This window comes from Cebus imitator, unplaced genomic scaffold (assembly GCF_001604975.1).
Source record: "Cebus imitator isolate Cc_AM_T3 unplaced genomic scaffold, Cebus_imitator-1.0 Scaffold199, whole genome shotgun sequence".
Lineage (NCBI taxonomy): Eukaryota > Metazoa > Chordata > Mammalia > Primates > Cebidae > Cebus > Cebus imitator.
The window spans coordinates 1,164,734-1,169,616 of NW_016107514.1; the positions used below are offsets into that span (position 1 = coordinate 1,164,734).

General features: G+C 39.0%; 1 pseudogene; it reads right to left on the reverse strand.

Moving 5' to 3' along the window:
• Positions 1–1,872: 1,872 nt before the first annotated feature.
• Positions 1,873–2,534, reverse strand: LOC108317226 (annotated as a pseudogene).
• Between the last annotated feature and the right edge of the window lie 2,349 nt (positions 2,535–4,883).

The following is a 4,883-nucleotide window of genomic DNA, read 5'->3' on the forward strand; positions in this document are numbered from 1 at the left end:
TGAATTTTTGCATTAAAAGCCATCAACATTTTTTGTTTGTAGGCCACACCTGGTTAGCCATTAGTGTTTTTGCAAATTCTTGTTGGCAGTTAAGGGGGTGCTATTCACAAATTATTGTGTAACTCAGACTTACTATTAATTCATGCTGGTGTTCCCAGTGTGATTCTAGAATGGACTACAGGGATTTGACTGGTTTACTTGGGCAGAGTTGTAAAAAGACCAGTACAATGAATAAAATCCTGTTGGCAGGATCACGCTGAACAAATGTTCTTTATTAAAAAAAAAAAAAAAAATTGGCCTCTAAGCACTCAATTTAACTCACTCGTCCTTAATTAGGACCATTGTAAGTTTAAGATTTGTTGTCCAGAGTCAATTTTCTGAATCTTAAAGTCTGGCTTGCTTAGCAACCTAGTCTCAGCTAAAATTCAGAGCATTTTATTGACAATACAACACCCTCTCCTTATGATCTGGCAGCAAGGAACCATGGGAAATGCACTTCCAGGGATACACATTTTCAGGCTTCCTCATTGGCTGAAATATGAACGCGCACACATTTATCTCACCGGTTGAGTTCTGAGAAAAATCAGGTGACTAAGACGAATGCTCTTAAAGAGTGAACAGTTGATGCAGATTATTGTTGTTTGTGAAAACTTTTTAGCCAAGAGTGTATGAATTCCCCAGAATTCTTATTATTTGACTTCAGGAGAATCTGGAGAGAAGGAATGCAGTGTGATTCATTTTCAAAAGGTCTGTGTGTTTGTTTGACATAAAAATGTGTACTCTTAGCATTGTTGCTCCAGGCTGCCAAGACAAAATAAATCAGTGTGTTAATTACTTGCGTAAAATAGTAGAAAAACAGCTGCAACTAATGGAAAGAAAACAAATGGAAGTCTTAAGTATTATTCCACTGTGGAAGATTACAGACTGAGCTGGAATTATAGACATTTAGAAATCAGTAAAAATGGATGCTTCTGACCTCTCTAAATCACACGACCACAATCAACTCTATGGACTTCTTTCTACCTGGGGAGGAAGCAGACAAATTATGACTCACATTTAACATCCAAGATATACATGGTTTTGTCTTTTCTTCTTTTTTTCTCCCTTACTTTCTCCTTGGATTTATAATTATGACGGGAAGAAGAATGCAGATAAGACTTAAACGTGCATTTTTGGTCAGAAGGACAAAAAGTCCATAAAGATGCTGGCATGAACCCTACTGCATTCATTGTTTTGCCAAACTGATCCAAACTTCAGCATGTGGCTGGGCGGTCATAGGATGTTCCAGATGCGCTAGTCTTCCCGCTGCAGGGTGTTGGAACTTGCTACTCCTTCTGCCTGGAACCTGCCCTTTCCTTGTTTAGTAAACTCTGACTCACGATGCAAAACTCAGTTCAAAGGAGACTTCCTAGCGACCTTCCTTGCAGACCAGGACCCCGATGTGTGTTGTCATTTCCTCCTGTACTTTTCCTTCATAGCCCTTCTCAGACATTGTAATCAAGGATTTACTTGATGATTTGGTCAATGTCTGCCTCTCCCTCTCAATCGTAAGAACTATAAAAGCGGGGGTCCTGGGTTGTTCTGCTCACCGCATCACTGTATGTCCAGGGCCTGGCATGATTTGAATTATATATTTAAAAAAATACCAATAGCTGCTTTTAATTTTTTTAAAAAAAGAAATACTACAATTTAAAAAAAGAATTCCAAAAAATTTAACAAAATTTGCAGCAATGGTTACTTCTGAAATGTAAAGATTTGAAATGTAATTTATACGAAACTTAAAACCGAAAGGAGTCATTTTTACTTTTCCCTTTTTAAAACAATCCAGACAATTTGTCACAGAAAGTTCAGCAAATTACAACAGCTGTAGCCTCAGTCACCCTTGGAATCACTATCCTTCCTGGGGACAGAGCACCGCATTGGAGACAGCAACATGTTTTCAATTGGTTTCTTAGGGTTTTCCTCCAAGTCTGTGTTAATTACTCCAGATTCAGACAGTTCCCACTCCAGCTCATCTCTCTTCACGTTCAGGTTCATGCCGCCAAACACCAGAGGACCAAGTAACTGAGGCTTGATATCTCCTCCCAGGTAAACAAACATCATGGGCAGACTCCTATCAGGATAATTGGGTATGCAGGTTGTTGAAATGGCTTTAATAAGTTTGACATCAGGAAACCTCCTGGCAAGATCACTGAGGTGCTGATTTATCAGAGGACAGAGGGGAATTCTTTGTAAAGTTTCGAGACTACCCACAAACCCTCACCAGCTAACTTCTTGAACATAATTGTTTCCTGAGATCTTCAAGGCTTCTCCACATTTATTCTTCAGTTTAGTTACTTTCCACTCAGCCAGTTTCTGCTGTCTTTACATTTCAATAGCATGTTGATCCTCCTCATTAAATTCATATTCATGACCCTCCAGCTTTTCAAAGTCATGTCTTCATATGTTTTCACCACGGATTGCTGGAGGACACGCTGCTACTCTTCTACCTTTTTCTGCAATTCTTTCAGACTTTCCTCGGCGGGAAATGACATCTTACACGAGGAGATATTGCCTGTCAACCAAAGTCTGAAACAATTGTTGCTGCATTGGGGTCCTGCATCTTGTTTGCAATCGCTCAAGCCAGTTGCGCCGAGGTGCCCCCGCCCCTCACCTCCCTTTTGCCCAGAGTGGATTCTTAATCAATATTTGTTGAGTAAAATAACAAATTCTGCCTGCTTATGGCTATAATCCCAGCACTTTGGGAGGAGGCTGAGGCAGGAGGATTGCTTGAGACCAGGAGGTCAAGACCAGTCTGGGCAACATAGTGAGACCTCGTCTCTACAAAAAGTACAAAAAATTAGTCAGTGTGGTGGCACTTGCCTGTGGTTCCAGCTACTTGGGAGGCTGAGGTAGAGGATTCCTTGAGCCCAGGAGGTTGAGGTGAAGTGAGCAGTGACCATGCCACTGCATTCCAGCCTGGGTGACAGAGAAAGACTTTCTCAAGAAAACAAATAAACCACCTTAACTAAAAATAATGCCCAGTATTTATATAATGGTGTGTCAGGTACTGTAATAAATGCTTGCCATATTTTAATTAAATATCACTTGACAAAGTTTTACTTTATTCCCAAACATATAACTCTATCTTCATTAGTCAGTCATTTGATAAAAGCCCAGAGCTTTTCTTTGATGATCAGTCCCTTGATTAGAAGTTCCATAATTTTTTTTGCATAAAATATATCTATAATGGCTCACTTATAATTTCTAAAATGTCTAGGATATAAGTGCACCCACAAAGGAATTTAAGTGCAGAATCTTTTCAGATTTTTACAACTTCTCCCACCACACCAATTTTTCTCGCTAATCACCAACAACTAATTTGAGAGTATTTTAAAGTGACTTGCCTTTTATTTGTTGCCTTTCTATTTTATTGGTATGTAAAATGTTAGTTTTGTAATTAAAATAGCAATTAAAATTGGCACATTTAAAAACAAACACAATCGTATTTTGGTGGTGAACCACCTGGTAGACAGGGCTTTATCTTCTTGTGGGCGTGGTTGCTTGGGAGATTCTGGGAGTGTGCGGAAAAGATATTGATGCTAAAGAGAGCTGGGAAGGTCTTTTCTTCCTCTGGAAATACTGAATAAAATTTGTGTTGTGTGCCTGTGTTTTTACTGTGACCCATTACATGAAGTCAGGTGTGCAATTTTCCTCTGGTGGCATCGTGTTGGCATTCAAATGGTTTCAGATTTTAGAGTATTTTGAATTTCAGATTTTCAGAATTTTAGGAATGCTCAACCTGTAGTAGGCATCTCAGAAGACAGAACAGAAAAAATGGATGGAAGGAAATATTTCAAGAAATAACAAAAGAGGATTCCCACAGCTGAATGGTGCCAGTTTCCCAGAACAAGGACTAGATAATAGACTCATTTCAACCTTACCACTGCAAAGTTTCCAGAAAAATATTAAAAGAGAACAAGAAGTTTCCAAAGATAGAGAAAATAAATAAGCAAAAAAAGAAGGTCACTTGCAAAAGAACAAAAATCAGACTATCTTTGAACTTCCCCTCAGCAAACCTGGATTACTAGCAAATACTGGCATGTCTTGTCTTTTCTTTTCTTTATTTTTTTTATTATTATTTTTAAGATAATGGATCTTTTTATTTTGGGATATATATATATATATATATATATATACACATATATTGCACTTTAGGTTCGGGGTACAAGTGCAGAGCATGCAGTATTGTTGCATAGGTACCTACATGGCAATGTGGTTTGCTGCCTCCATCCCTGTCACCTATATCTGGCATTTCTCCCATGTTATCCTTCCCCAACTCCCTACCCCCCACTGTCCCTCCCCTAGTCCCCCCCAACAATGTATGATGCTCCCCTCCCTGTGTCCCTGTGTTCTCATTGTTCAACACCCACCTATGAGTGAGAACATGCAGTGTTTGATTTACTGTTCTTGTGTCAGTTTGCTGAGAATGATGGTTTCCAGATTCATCCACGTCCCTACAAAGGACACGAACTCATCATTTTTTATGGCTGCACAGTATTCCATTGTGTATATATGCCACATTTTCCTTGTCCAGTCTATCATCAATGAGCATTTGGATTGGTTCCAAGTCTTTGCTATCGTAAACAGTGCTGCAATGAACAGATGTGTGCATGTGTCCTTATAACAGAATGATTTACAATCCTTTGGATATATACCCAATAATGGGATTGCTGGGTCAAATGGAATTTCTATTTCTAGGTCCTTGAGGAATTGCCACACTGTCTTCCACAATGGTTGAACTAATTGACACTCCTACTAACAGTGTAAAAGTGTTCCTATTTCTCCATATCCTCTCTAACATCTGTTGTCTCCAGACTTTTTAATGATGGTCATTCTAACTG